General features: G+C 48.7%; 1 protein-coding gene across 2 annotated transcripts in view; it reads left to right on the forward strand.

Annotated features, from left to right (window-relative positions):
* Positions 1-926: 926 nt before the first annotated feature.
* The window catches only part of prdm10 (PR domain containing 10), a 187,255-nt gene continuing 172,418 nt past the window's right edge, over positions 927-15,763 (forward strand). For both annotated transcript variants that reach the window (XM_070894241.1, XM_070894243.1), the window contains exon 1: positions 927-1,033. The gene's annotated coding sequence lies outside the window, so the exon portion shown is untranslated. The remainder of the gene's footprint in view (positions 1,034-15,763) is intronic.

Below are 15,763 nucleotides of genomic sequence, written 5' to 3' on the forward strand. Positions count from 1 at the left end.
CTCTCTCACTCCCCCCTCACTCCCCCCCTCACTCTCCGCCCCACCTCCCTTCTCCCCACCCTCATTCCAACCCTATCTCTCTCCTCCCCTCACCCCCTCCCCTCCCCCCCCACTCCCTCCCCCCCCTCGCTCATTCTCCCCTCCCTCCTCTCTCTTTCTCTCCTCCCCTCCCTCACTCACTCTCCTCCTCCTTCCCTCACTCTCTCTCCCCCTCACACTCTCCCCTCCCTCACTCTCTCTAGCTATCCTCCCTCCTCACTCTCACCCCCCTCCCTCACTCTCTCCCCCCCTCTCTCCCCCCTCTTCCTCACTCTCTCTCTCCTCCCCTCACTCTCTCTCCCCCCTCACTCTCTCTCCCCCCCCTCCTCCCCCCCTCTCTCACTTTCTCTCTCCCCCCCTCTCTCACCCCCCCTCACTCTCTCACCCCCCCTCTCTCTCTCACTCCCCCCCTCACTCTCTCACTCCCCCTCACTCTCCCCCCTCATGCTCTCTCCCCCCTCCTCCTCACTCTCTCTCCCCCCCCTCCTCCTCACTCTCTCTCCCCCCCCTCCTCCTCCTCTCTCTCTCTCCCCCTCCTCCTCACTCTCTCTCTCTCCCCTCCTCCTCACTCTCTCTCTCCCCCTTCCTCCTCACCTCTCTCCTCCCCCCCTCCTCCTCCTCTCTCCCCCCCCTCTGTCTCTCTCTCCCCCTCCTCCCCTCCTCCTCCTCACTCTCTCTCCCCCCCTCCTCCTCCTCACTCCCTCTCTCTCCCCCCTCCTCCTCCTCCTCCTCACTCTCTCTCTCCCCCTCACTCACTCACTCACTCTCTCCCCCTCCTCACACAATCTCTCTCCCCCGCCCGGTGGGCCACTCTCTGCCCGCGCAGGCCGCCAGCCAATGGCAGTGCGCGGCGGGCGGGCCGCTTTATGCTAATGCAGGCGGCGCTGCTCCATTCTCGGTTCTGAGGTGAGCCCCGGCCGCTGTTTACAGCCTGAACCGCCGCTGCAGCGCCGCGGCCGGGCGGGAGCGGGACGGGAGGAGCGGGCGGCCGGCGGTAAGTGCAGGCCCGGAGCCCGGGAGCGCTGTCCCCGCCGTCCCGCTCCCTCCCTGCCGCTTCCCGGCTTCGTGTTGTTTTAGTCGCTCCCAAAATGGCGGCGGCTGCGGCCCATCCCCGCTCGGGCCGGGCCGGGGAGGCGTTGGGAAGCCGGCCGGCCGGCTAGGGCTGGGGCTGTCCGCGGGCCTGGGCTGGCAGTGTGGCCCCCGCCCGCCGATCGCCCACCGACCCCAACCCCGGCCCCAGCGCCGCGGCCCCGCTCGGTCCCCGCCGGTGGTACGGTCCGGCTCGGGCTGGAACACTGCACCTCCGGGGTCAGTGCGGGGGGAGCCAGCGCTTCCAGCCCGGGCCCCCGGGCCACACCGCCCCGCCGCTCGTCCCGCAACACCGCACCGCACCCACACCCGCGGCCCACGGCCTCCGGTCGGCACACCGGGGCTCGGGCCTGCACCCAGCGCGGCCTCGACTATTTCCTGAGTCCCCGTCGGCAGCGGGAGGTGGATTAGTCCGGCCTGACCGTTGGGCGCGCGGGGGGCGGGGGAGAGAGAGAGTGAGGGATCAGTGAGGGGGGCGAGTGAGGGATCAGTGAGTAGGAGGGCGAGTGAGGGATCAGTGAGTGGGGGGGCGAGTGAGGGATGAGTGAGGGATCAGTGAGTGGGGGGGCGAGTGAGGGATCAGTGAGTGGGGGGGCGAGTGAGGGAAGAGTGAGGGATCAGTGAGGGGGGCGAGTGAGGGATCAGTGAGTAGGAGGGCGAGTGAGGGATCAGTGAGTGGGGGGGCGAGTGAGGGATCAGTGAGTGGGGGGGCGAGTGAGGGATCAGTGAGTGGGGGGGCGAGTGAGGGAAGAGTGAGGGATCAGTGAGGGGGGCGAGTGAGGGATCAGTGAGTAGGAGGGCGAGTGAGGGATCAGTGAGGGGGGCGAGTGAGGGATCAGTGAGTCGGAGGGCGAGTGAGGGATCAGTGAGTGGGGGGGCGAGTGAGGGATCAGTGAGGGGGGGGCGAGTGAGGGATCAGTGAGGGGGGGGGCGAGTGAGGGATCAGTGAGTAGGAGGGCGAGTGAGGGATCAGTGAGTGGGGGGGCGAGTGAGGGATCAGTGAGGGGGGGGAAGAGTGAGGGATCAGTGAGGGGGGGAAGAGTGAGGGGGGGAAGAGTGAGGGGGGGAAGAGTGAGGGATCATTGAGGGGGGGGAAGAGTGAGGGATCAGTGAGGGGGGGGAAGAGTGAGGGATCAGTGAGGGGGGAAGAGTGAGGGATCAGTGAGGAGGGCGAGTGAGGGATCAGTGAGTGGGGGGGCGAGTGAGGGATCAGTGAGGGGGGGGAAGAGTGAGGGATCAGTGAGGGGGGGAAGAGTGAGGGATCAGTGAGGGAGCAGTGAGGGGGGGGAAGAGTGAGGGATCAGTGAGGGGGGGGAAGAGTGAGGGATCAGTGAGGGGGTGAATCAGTGAGGGGGGGGGAAGAATGAGGGATCAGTGAGGGGGGGGAAGAGTTAGGGATCAGTGAGGGGGGGGAAGAGTGAGGGATCAGTGAGGGGGTGAATCAGTGAGGGGGGGAAGAATGAGGGATCAGTGAGGGGGGGGAAGAGTTAGGGATCAGTGAGGGGGGGGGAAGAGTTAGGGATCAGTGAGGGGGGGAAGAGTGAGGGATCAGTGAGGGGGGGAAGAGTGAGGGATCAGTGAGGGGGGGGAAGAGTGAGGGATCAGTGAGGGGGGGGAAAGAGTGAGGGATCATTGAGGAGGGCGAGGGGGGGGAAGAGTGAGGGATCAGTGAGGAGGGCGAGGGGGGGAAGAGTGAGGAGGGGGGGGAAGAGTGAGGGATCAGTGAGGAGGGCGAGGGGGGGGGAAAGAGTGAGGGATCAGTGAGGAGGGCGAGGGGGGGAAAGAGTGAGGGATCAGTGAGGAGGGCGAGGGGGGGGGAAGAGTGAGGGATCAGTGAGGAGGGCGAGGGGGGGGAAGAGTGAGGGATCAGTGAGGAGGGCGAGGGGGGGGGGGGAAGAGTGAGGGATCAGTGAGGAGGGGGGGGAAAAGTGAGGGATCAGTGAGGAGGGCGAGGGGGGGGAAGAGTGAGGGATCAGTGAGGAGGGAGAGTGAGGGATCAGTGAGGGGGGGAAGAGTGAGGGATCAGTGAGGAGGGAGAGTGAGGGATCAGTGAGGGGGGAGAGTGTGAGGGCTCAGTGAGGGGGGGAGAGTGAGGGATCAGTGAGGGGGAGAATGTGAGGGCTCAGTAAGGGGGAGAGTGAGTGAGGGATCAGTGAGGGGAGGGGAGTGGGATCAGTGAGGTGGGGGAAAGAGTGTGAGGGATCAACTGGGGGGGGTGGTGTGTGGGATCAGTGAGGGGGGAAAGATTGTGAGGAATCAGTGAGGGGGGAGAGTGTGAGGGATCAGTGACGGGGAGGGGATGAGAATCTGGGGTGTGGTCAGTATGTGTCGATGGATCAAACACTGGGTATTTGGGGCAGAACGATGGGGAAGCTGTGACTGGAGAATCAGCAACAAAAGCGAAACTGGCTATCAGTGATCGGGGGTATCATTGAATGGTGACAGAGAATGGGGATGGGTGGTGCACTGGGATGAATGGTGCTAAGGGGATTGTTCACTTCAGATTGTTAGATCTGTCCCCTTATATTTTTTTATCCAGAAGCTGCCCCTCGATGACCATTTATTTCTCTTGACCCCTCCAAATTCTCAGACTGCTTGTCCGACATCCAGTACAGAAAGAGACAAAATTTCTAAATTTTGGGAAGACTGAGGTTCCCGCCACAAACTCTGTTCCCTATTCACCGAATCCACTGGCAACTGTCTGCAGCTGAACCAGACCCTTTACAACCTTGATGTTGTTTTTGACCCCGAGATGAGCTTCCGACCACATTCCCGCTCTTTTACCAAGACTGCCTACTTCTATATCCCTAACATCACTCAACTCCGCCCCTGCCTCAGTTCATCTGCTGCTGAAACCCTCATCCATGTCTTTATTGCCTCAAGACTTTTGACACTTCCAGTGCATTCCTGGCTCGCCTCCCATCTTCCACCCTCCATAAACGTACTCATCCAAAACTCTGCTGCTCGTGTCCTAACTTGGACCAAGTCCCTTTCACCCATCAACCCTGTGTTCACTGACCTACGTTGGTTCCCGGTTCTGCAATGCCTCAATTAAAACATTTTCATCCTTGTTTTCAAATCTCTCCGTGGCCTCGCTCCTCCCTATCTCTGTAACCTCCGCCAGCCCAAAACCCTCAGAGATTTCTGCGCTGCCCCAATTCTGGCATCACGCATCCCCGATTTTAATTGCTCCACCATTGGTTGCTGTACTTTCAGCTGTTCAGGCCCTACATTATGGAATTCCCACCCTAAACATCTCCGCCTCTACCTCGCTGTCCTCCTTTTTAAAATGCTCCTTAAAACCAGCTTTTGGTTATCTGTCCTAATATTTCATGTGTCAAATTTTTATTGATGCCTGTGAAGCACTTTGGGACGTTTTATTCCATTAAAGGCGATATATAAATGCAAGTTATTTTTGTTGGGATAGAGCTCAATAACTTTGTAAATTAAGGAATGAAAGTTTGCCTTCATTGTTTTGATGGATTCTTGCATTGAATTTTATACTCAGTCAATTTTTTGTGGTTGAAACTTCAGTTCTATTAACTCGTTAATCTGTTTTTCTGATTATGACCAAATTGATGTAGAACGTGTTGATTGTTGTTCATACTGTGATGTGCTATGGTGATCTCTGGTTACCAGTCCTGTTTTCTTCCAGTTGCTGATTGCTTTGGAAAATAGCATCCATAGCAATAAATAGCACCACTTGGTAAAATACTGCCCATAATTGTGGGCAAGCACACATGTACCAAGGAGGCCATCACCTTAAGCTAACACTGATAACCAAATGTGCACTTGTGCCGGGCATCACTGGGTAGTGATCTGGGTGATAGTGTGGCTTCCCCCTCCCATGAACCGTGATTATAGCCCCCTAACTCCTGCCCTGATTTAGCACAGATTATGGGTTGAGCCTGGAAAAATTTCAAAATGAAAGTTGCTGATCTAAAGGCAATATCGTTAGTTGGAAGAGCAAAGGAAAAGACTTTCATAACGATTTGGAGGTGGGAGCGGGGCGGGGAATGGGAGTTACCTTTCTCAGTGATTGAATGAGCTTATGCAAAATCCAGAGAACAGGAGAGAATGAAGAGATGTCACAAATTTGGAAGCACTGCAGCTTGTGAGAAAAGAAACAATTACAGCTGTGATCCCTTGGATAAAGTGGGCGGGGTCTGTGATCCCTAGGATAAAGTGGGTGGGGATCTGTGATCCCGGGGATAAAGTGGGCGGGATCTGTGATCCCGGGGAGAAAGTGAGCGGGGTCTGTGATCCCGGGGATAAAGTGGGCGGGGTCTGTGACCCCGGGGATAAAGTGGGCGGGGTCTGTGACCCCGGGGATAAAGTGGGCGGGGTCTGTGACCCCGGGGATAAAGTGGGCGGGGTCTGTGATCCCGGGGATAAAGTGGGCGGGGTCTGTGATCCCGGGGATAAAGTGGGCGGGGTCTGTGATCCCGGGGATAAAGTGGGCGGGGTCTGTGATACCTGGGATAGGGAGAGAAGCAATGCTAGACTTAGAAAGTAAAAAGTGAATTTGGAAGACAAGAAACAAGGGCTAGCACAACGGAGTTTGGCAGTGCTAACTGGTACAGAGTATAGGGAATAAGGCAGATGAGCTGAGAGCACAGATAGACAATTGGGAGTATGAGATTATAGCTATTACTGAAAGAAGGGCGGATATGGCAGCTCAATATTCCTGGTTACATTGTTTTCAGATAGGATAGAGAGGGGTGTAAAAAAGGAGGGCTGGGGGGGAAGGTGTCGCAGTGTTGATTAAAGAACAATTACAACTGAGGAGGAATGATATATTGGAAGGATCATCAGATGAAGAACCAAAAAGGGGCGATCACCTGCTGGGAGTGCACTATAGACCCCCAAACAGTCAGAGGTTGATAGAAGAGCAAATATGTCGGCAAATTTCTGAAAAATGCAAAAACTATAGGGCAGTAATAGGGGATTTCAACTACCTTAATTAACTAGAATAAAAATTAATATGAAAGGTATAGAGGGTGGCAGGTGGACGGGTATCTGTGGGAGAGTATTTTGGTGCTAGTAATCCTATTTCAGTAAGATTTAGGGTAGTTATGGTGAAGGACAAAGATAGACCAGTAAAAAAAAAGGTTCTCAATTGGCGAAAAGCCAATTTTACTAAGCTGAGAGGTGATTTAGCCAAGGTGGACTGGAAACAGCTACCAGTAGGTAAATCAGTGACAGAGCAGTGGGAGGCATTCAAGGAGGGTTCAGAACAAGTATGTTCCCTTAAAGGGTGGAACTAACAAACCTAGAGCCCCCTGGATGTCATGGGACATACAGGGTAGGATAAAGAAAAAAAGGAGGCAGATACCGAGGGCTCAATACTGCAGAAACTCTAGAGGAGTATAGAAAGTGTAGGGGTGAAATTAAACAGGAAATTAGGAAAGCAAAGAGAGCATGAAAACATTTTGGCAAGTAAAATCAAGGAAAACCTAAAGATGTTTTATAAATACATTAGGAGCAAAGGAGAGGGGCGATGCAGACATTGCAATCCGGGAGGAGGAGTGTGAAATATTAGATGAAATAAACATAGTGAGAGAAGAAGTTTTAAGAGGTTTGGCAGCTTTGAAAGTGGATAAATCCCCAGGCCTGAATGAAATGTATCCCAGGCTGTTAAGATAAATAAAAGAGGATATAGCAGAGCCTCTGACCACCATTTTCCAATCCTCTCTGGCTACATGTGTGGTCTTTGGCTACAGGTGTGGTGCCGGAGGACTGCTAATGTTGTACCATTGTTTAAAAAGGGAGAAAGGGATAGACCGAGTAATTACAGGCCAGTCAGCCTAACCTCGGTGGGGAAATTATTGGGGAAAGTTCTGAGGGACAGGATAAATCATCATTTAGAAAGACACGTATTAATTGGGGACAGTCGGCATAGATTTGTTAAGGGAAGGTCATGTCTGACTAACTTGATTGTTATCTCCTCAAAAAATTCAATGAGGGTAGTGTGTTTGATGTAGTGTATATGGATTTTAGCAAGGCCTTTGATAATGTCCCACATGGCAGACTGTCTCGAAAGTAAAAGCCCATGGGATTCAAGGCCAAGTGGCAAGTTAGATCCAAAATTGTCTCAGGCAGGAAGCAAAGGGTAATGGTTGATAAGTGTTTTTGTGACTGGAAGGCTGTATCCAGTGGGGTTCCACAGGGCTCAGTACTTGATCCCTTGCTATTTGTGGTATATATCTAAGATTTAGACTTGAATGTAGGGGATATGATTAAGAAGTTTGCAGATGATACACAAATTGTCTGTGGTTGAAGAAGAAGAAGAAGAAAGCTGTAGACTGCAGGAAGATATCAATGAACTTGCCAGGTGGGCAGAACAGTGGCAAATGGAATTCAATCTGGATATGTGTGAGGTAATGCATGTGGGGAAGGCTAACAAGGCAAGGGAATACACATTACATGGTAGGACACTGAGAAGTGTAGAGGAACAAAGGGACCTTGGAGTGCATGTCCATAGATCCCTGAAGGTAGCAGGCCAGGTAGATAAGGTGGTTAAGAAGGCATACAGAATGCTTGCCTTTATTGGCCGAGGCATAGAATACAAGAGCAGGGAGGTTATGCTTGAACTGTATAAAACACTAGTTAGGCCACAGCTGGAGTACTGTGTGAAGTTCTGGTCACCAAATTACAGGAAAGATGTGATTGCACTAGAGAGAATACAGAGGAGATTTACAAGGATGTTGCCTGGACTGGAAAATTTTAGCTGTGAGGAAAGAATGGATAGGCTGGGTTTATTTTCTTTGGAACAGGAGGCTGAAGGGAGACCCTATTGAGGTATATAAAATTATGAGGGGCCTAGATAGAGTGGATGGATAGGAAGGACCTATTCGAATTTCCCTTCGCAGAGGGGTCAACAACCAGGGGCATAGATTTAAAGTAATTAGGGGGAGGTTTAGAGAGGATTTGAGGGGAATGTTTTTCACCCAGAGGGTGGTGAGAATCTGGAACTCACTGCCTGAAAGGGTGGTAGAGGTAGAAACCCTCACCACTTTTAAATAATACTTGGATATGCACTTGAAGTGCCGTAACCTGCAGGGCTACAGACCAAGATCTGGAAAGTGGGAATGAGCTAGATAACTTGTCAGATGCCGTGGACACGATGGGCTGAAATGGCTTCCTTCTGTGCTGCAAATTTCTATGATTCTATGAAAAAAATACCATCATCCCCATAGATCTTGTTGGAATCCGGAGAGTGGAGGATCTGGCAAACTTGCCTCGAATAAAAGTTCCAGTCGATTTGGCGAGATTAGAGAAAACTGTAAGTGTGATTGTGACCAACAAATCCCACGAATTGGCAAGAATGAGAAATGGCCACTTGGCCCATTGAGCGCCTCTATCCTAAATCCAGGTGTGATTATTCTGTCGTGGACTTGGCACTATTTAACTGTTGGTTCCCTATTTTGAGGAACTCTCTACCTCATTGAATCTTGCAGCACAGAAGGAGGCCATTTAGCCCATCACACCTGTACCGGCTCTTTGAAAGAGCTGTCCAATTTAGTCCTACAGGAGTTTTTTTCCCCATAACCCTGCAAATTACTCCTCTTCATGTACAAGTCCAGTTACATTTTACAAGTTCCTATGGGATCTGATTCTATTACCCTTTCAGGGGGTACGTTCCAGATCTTAACCCTCTGTGTGAAGACATTTCTTGTCATTTCTGCTCTAATTTATTTTAAATCTATGACCTCTGGTTACTGACCCACTTACCAGAGGAAATAGAGCATGTAGGGAGAAGCTATCAAAACTCCTCATCATTCCGAATACCTCCCATTGTGTCTCCCCTTAACCTTCACTGCTCTGAGGAGAATCCCAGCTTTTCCAATCTTTCCACTTAACTGAAGTTCCTCATCCCTGTTATCATCCTGCTTAACCTCATCCCTGTTATCATCCTGCTTAACCTCATCCCTGTTATCATCCTGCCTAATCTCATCCCTGTTATCCTGCTTAACCTCATCCCTGTTATCATCTTGCCTAACCTCTGTACCCTCTCCTGGGCCTTGACATCCTTTTTAAAGTATGGTGCCCAGAATTTATACAATACTGCAGCTGAGGCCAAACCAGTGATTTCTGAAGATTTGTTTTTGTATTCAAAGCTGTTATTTACAAAGCCAAGTATCCAATACACGTTCTCAATCATTTATCAACTTGTCCTGCCTTACCATCTTTAAAGATTTATGAGACTGCACGTCCCCCCGTCTCTTATGGAAAAAGAAATCACCCATGTCTATTTTTTTTATTAGTTCCTGGGATGTGGCGTCGCTGGCAAGGCCAGCATTTATTGCCCGTCCCTAATTGCCTTTGAGAAGGTGGTGGTGAGTCGTCTTCTTGAACCGTTGCAGTCCGTGTGGTGAAGGTGCTTCCACAGTGATGTTAGGGAGGAAGTTCCAGGATTTTAACCCAGCGACGATGAAGGAATGGCGATATATTTCCAAGTCAGGATGGTGTGTGACTTGGAGGGCAACGTGGAAGTGGTGATGTTCCCATGCGCTTGCTGCACTTGGCCTTCTAGGTGGTAGAGGTCGCAGGTTTGGGTGATGCTGCCGAAGAAGCCTTGGCGAGTTGCTGCAGTGCATCTTGTAGCTGGTACATACTGCAGCCATGGTGCGCCGGTGGTGGAGGGAGTGAATATTTAAGGTGATGGATGGGGTGCCAGTCAAGCTGGCTGTTTTGTCGTGGATGGTGTTGAGCTTCTTGTGTTGTTGGAGCTGCACTCATCCAGGCAAGTGAAGAGTATTCCATCACACACCTGACTTGTGCCTTGTAGATGGTGGAAAGACTTTGGGAAGTCAGGAGGTGAGACAATTGTTGCAGAATACCCAGCCTCTGACCTGCTCTTGTTACCACAGTATTTATGTGGCTGGTCCAGTTAAGTTTCTGGTCAATGGTGACCCCAAGTATGTTGATGGTGGGGGATTTGCCGTTGAATGCTTAGGGGTGGTGGTTAGACTCTCGCTTGTGGAGATAGTCATTGCCTGGCACTTTTGTGGCGCAAATATTACTTGCCACTTATCAGTCCAAGCCTGAATGTCGTCCACGTCGGTCATGGACAAATGCATCTGTGACAGGTAGATTGGTGTGGACGAGGTTAAGTAGGTTTTTCCCTCGTGTTGGTTCTCTCACCACCTGCTGCAGTCTGGCAGCTATATCCTTCAGGGCTCGGTCAGTAGTGGTGCTACTGAGCCACTCTTGGTGATGGACATTGAAGTCCCCCACCTCGAGTATATTCTGTGCCCTTGCTACTCTGACTGCTTCTTGCAAGTGGTGTGCAACATGGAGGGGTACTGATTCATCAACTGATGGAGGGCGGTAGGTGTTAATCAACAGGAGGTTTCATTGCCTATGCTTGACCTGAAACCATGAGACTTCATGGTGTCCGGAGTCAATGTTGAGGACTCCCAGGGTCACTCCCTCCCGACTGTATACCACTGAGCCACCCCTGGTGGGTCTGTCCTGCCGGTGGGATGGTGATGGAGGAGTCTGGGACATTGGCTGAAAGGTATGATTCTGTGAGTTTGGCTATGGCAGGCTGCTGCTTGACTGGTCTGTGGGACAGCTCTCCTAAAAGTTGGTGAGGAGGACTTTGCAGAGTCGACTGAGCCAGGTGTGCTGTCCGGTTTTAATCCGATTGTTTAATTGTATTGTGCAGTGGATGTGTTGTATTTGGATTTCCAGAAGGCATTCGATAAGGTGCCACTGCACAAGATAAAAGCTCACGGGGTTGGGGGTCATATATTAGCATGGATAGAGGGTTGGCTAGCTAACAGAAAACAGAGAGTCAGGATAAATGGGTAACTTTCCGGTTGGCAAACAGTAACTAGTGGGGTGCTGCAAGGATTGGTGTTGGGTCCTCAACTATTTACAATCTATATTAATGACTTGGATGAAAGGACCGGGTGTAATGTAGCCAAATTTGCTGATGATGCAAAGATGGGTGGGAAAGCAAATTGTGAGGAGGACAGAAAAAATCTGCAAAGGGATATAGACAGGCTAAGTGAGCGGGCAAAAATTTGGCAGATGGAATATAATGTGAGAAAATGTGAGGTTATTCACTTTGGCAGAAAAAATAGAAAAGCAAATTATAATTTAAATGGAGAAAAATTGCCAAGTGCTGCAGTACAGAGGGACCTGGGACATGAAACACAAAAAGTAAGTATACAGATACAGCAAGTAATCAGGAAGGCAAATGGAATGTTGGCTTTTATTGCAAGGGGGATAGAGTATAAAAGCAGAGAAGTCCTGCTACAACTGTACAGGGTATTGATGAGGGCATACCTGGAGTACTGCGTGCAGTTTTGCTTTCCGTATTTAAGGAAGGATATACTTGCGTTGGAGGCAGTTCAGAGAAGGTTCATGAGGTTGATTCCGGAGATGAGGGGGTTGACTTATGAAGATGGGTTGGGACTACACACATTGGAGTTCAGAAGAATGAGAGGTGATCTTATTGAAACCTAAAAGATAATGAGGGGGCTCGACAAGGTGGATGCAGAGAGGATATTTCTACTCATAGAGGAAACTAAAACTAGGGGTCATGGTTTCAGAATAAGGGGCTGCCCATTTAAAACTGAGATGAGGAGGAATTTCTTCTCTGAGGGTTGTAAATCTGTGGAATTCTCTGTCCCAGAGAGCTGTGGAGGCTGGATCATTGAATATATATAAGGTGGAGATAGTCAGATTTTTGAGTGATAAGAGAATAAAGAGTTATGGGGAGCGGACAGGGAAGTGGAAGTCCATGATCAGATCAGCGAAGCAGGCTCGAGGGGCCAGGTGGCCTATTCCTGCTCCTATTTCTTATGTTCTAATGTTTGTTGCAGTTGTTTGTTACAACTGAGTGGCTCGCTGGGCCATTTCAGAGCGCAGTTCAGAGTCAACCACGTTGCGGTGGGTCTGGAGTTACATTTAGGCCAGACCGGGTAAGGATGGCAGATTTCCTTCCCTAAAGAACATTACTGAACCAGATGAGTTTTTATGACAATCCAAAAGTTTCATGGTCGCATTACTGATGCTAGCTTTTTTTAAATTTCAGATTTATTTAATTAACTGAATTTAAATTCCCCAGCTGCTTTGGTGGGATTTGAATTTGCGTCTCTGGATCATTAGTCCAGGCCTCTGGGTTACTGGTCCAGTGACACTGTATTGCTACTGTTCCCGCATATTAATAGCTCTGTTAACTTCAGTGCCTTTTATGAGCAGATATCAATCTAGTTCTCTTTTTAAAGGTACCCATTTACCCAGAATCAACTCTTATTTTTTCCCCTAATCTCTAACCTTGTACTTGTTAAGTGTGTACTTGTGTCCCCTGGTCCTACACACACATCCAGAGAAATTACAGCACAGAAGGAGGCCATTGGTAGCTCTTCAGCTGGAGCTTTAACTCGAATTCCGTTACTCTCTTCTTTCCCCATATTCTTTATGTACATTTTCATTTATTTTCCCAATTCCATTTTAAATGTTAGAATTTCTGCTTCAATTGCTGCTTGTGGTTCAACATTCCATGTTCTGTGTGGGAAAAGAACATCCACCATCTTTGCCCCTTTTCCCAGTAATAATCCTGAGTCTATGTTCACCTTATTCATTGACCAGAGGAAACACTTTTTGCACGATATATCTCGTATACTTGTATATCACAACGTTGAAGACCTCCATCAGGTCACCTTTATAACCATCACAGCTCCAGTGATAAAAGCCCCAATTGCACCAGTCTTGATAACCGTACAGCTCTTTCCTGGTAACAGTTAAGTGAATCTATGCTGCATCTTTTCCATTGCTTTGATATCTTTACCAAAACTGCGTCTAGTGTTGCAATTGTAGCTTAATTAAGGTATTGTACAAGATCAACATTGCCTCCTTGCTTATGTATCTTTCAGGGCTGACATTCTATGTTCACACTGTCGGTGGGATTCTCATATGCTGACACTGCATATCCAGAAGCTGTGGCAGCGTGCCCATCATTTCCCAATACGAGCCACTGGCTGGCAAGGCTCCATACCGGGAACGCTAGCTCGGAAAATCACCCTCTCATACTCACCAGATGCTTTCAGGGTATAATCAGTGATCAAATGGTTTTCCTTTTCTGTTTCTGCTATCTGAGGAACAAAACATCCTCCAGCAGCTTGCCATTTATACTGAGACCAGGCAATCCGTATCGATTGGGAGGGCTCTAGGTTTCATCACTGCCGTTTAATCCATCCGCCTATGACAGCATGAAGGAATCCATGTGATCAGCCTGTGCTCACAGCATTAGTTTGCGTTTGGTAACCCTTCAGTACCAACATGTGTGTTCTGACTCACTGGGAAGCTCGTTTGACCAATGAGCTTGTTTTCCTTGATTTTTTTTCTCTTGAATTCATCATTTGAATTACATTTTTTGTTTGGTGTAGCCACTCCTACCTGACATTTTACGTGTCCCTCCCCGTAAGAGGAGCAAGCAGATTTCTCCCCCTGTGCTTGTGCTTTGCCCGATCTCACAATCCACTGTCCTATCACACATTACTGTTTCATGCTATCTGGCCCAACTTGGTTTTACTATGTTTGCAGGTGAGAAAAAAAATGCAATGCCCAAACTGCCGTCTCTGTTACCAGTACAGATTACAAATAATATAAGCTATCGACATGTTCTTTTCACATTTATATGTACATTCTAGTCCATCTGTTAACTCTCAGTTCACCGACACAATTGGTATAAATCTCTAAAGATAATATAACTCCTTTCTACTGCCCACATATCTTCATGTTCTCAACAAATTTAATGTCACTACAGTTCCATATCATTGACAAGTATTCAAGTATTGCAGAGAGGATAAATAGAGGAGTGCGGGAGGATTTAAATTAATATGACCAGATTCCGGGAAAGTATAGGTTTGGCTTTTGCAGAGAAGAGTAAGATTAACTAAGTTATTGGAACAGAAGTAGGAGCCTTCATTGAAATAAATACTGACAAAGAATTACAATACTGGAGGCGAAGGAGATGTGAGGCTTTGAAGTTGTGAGAGATGCAAACATTTGTAGCAGGGGCAAGGGATATCTGGTATAAGTAAGGAAACCAGGAAGAAGTATAAAGATCAACATTTCAAAAATAGGTTTAGGGTTGAAGTGCATGTATAAATATACAAAGCATTCAAACAATTGGAGAGTGAGAAATATTAATAGTTATAGAGGGGCATGATGTAGTACCTATAATGGAGAAGTAGTTTTGGTTTGAATAGGTATGAGAACCTAATTTGCCTGGTTGTAATAGTTTCAGGAGTGATGGAGAGGGGAAAAAGTGTATAAGTATGCAATGTCAGTAGAGAATCTGTTAACAATACAAGCATATAAAGATGTCCGTTTATCCTCGGTAGTGGGAAAGCTTTTAGAAACAGTAATCAGGCACAAAATTAAGTGTCACTTCGATAGAGCTGGATTAATTAAGGAAAGTCAGTTAAAGGCAAATCGTGTTTAACCAACTTGATCGAGTGTTTTGATGAGGTAACAGAGGGTTGATGAGGATAATGCGGTTGACGTGTCGTGTACATGGATTTCCAAAGGGTGTTCGACAAAGTGCCACCTAATAGGCTTGCCAGCAAAGTTGAAGCCCATGGAATAAAAGGGACAGTGGCAGTATGAATACGAAATTGGCTAAGTGACAGGAAACAGAGAGTAGTGGTGAACTGTTGTTTTTCAGACTGGAGGAAAGTATACAATGATGTTCCCCAGGGATCGGTATTAGGACCGCTGCTTTTCTTGATCTACATTAATGACTTGGACATGGGTATTCAGGGTACAATAAAAAAATTTGCAGATGACACAGAAGTATAGTGAATAGCGAGGAGGATAGTGATGGACGTCACGTGGGCATAGATAGGCCGGTGAAATGGGCGGAAACATGGCAGATGAAATTTAACGCAGAAAAATGTGAAGTGATGCATTTTGGTAGAAAGAATGAGGAGAGGACATTTAAACAAAATGGTACAATCCGAAAGGGGATGCTCAAACAGAGACCTAGGGGTATATGTGCACAAATTGTTGAAAGTGGCAGGGCAAGTTGAGAAAGTGGTTAAAAAGGCTTATGGGATCCTAGGCTTCATAAATAGAGGTATAGAGTACAAAAGTGTGGCTATTACGATGAACCTGTATAAAACACTGGTTTGGCCCCAACTTGAGTATTGTACCCAATTCTGACACTTTAGGAAGGATGTGACGGCCTTGGAGAAGGTGCAGAAAAGATTTACGAGAATGATTCTAGGAATGAGGAACTTCAATTACGTTGATAGACTGGAGAAGCTGGGGTTGCTCCCCTTGGAGCAGAGAAGATTGAGAGGAGATTTGATGGAGGTGCTCAAGATCATGAGGGGTCTGGACGGAGTAGAGAGAGAGAAACTGTTCCCATTGGCAGAAGGTTCGAGAACCAGAAGATACAGACATCAAACCAGTGGAACAAATTTAAGGGTGGGTCTGAATCATTGAGCCAAGAAATAAGGCTAAAGGAGCTCAACCTGTTCTTCTGGAGGGCGGGTGGCGGTGGGCAGAGTTGAGGAGAGAACAAACGGGGGTTTGGAGGTGGAAATTGCAATGCCAAGTTTTAAAATCATTTTTATTGTGCTGAACAGGAGACATAATTATAAAATTAAGA

The sequence above is a fragment of the Pristiophorus japonicus genome, chromosome 11 (genome assembly GCF_044704955.1).
Source record: "Pristiophorus japonicus isolate sPriJap1 chromosome 11, sPriJap1.hap1, whole genome shotgun sequence".
Classification (NCBI taxonomy): domain Eukaryota; kingdom Metazoa; phylum Chordata; class Chondrichthyes; family Pristiophoridae; genus Pristiophorus; species Pristiophorus japonicus.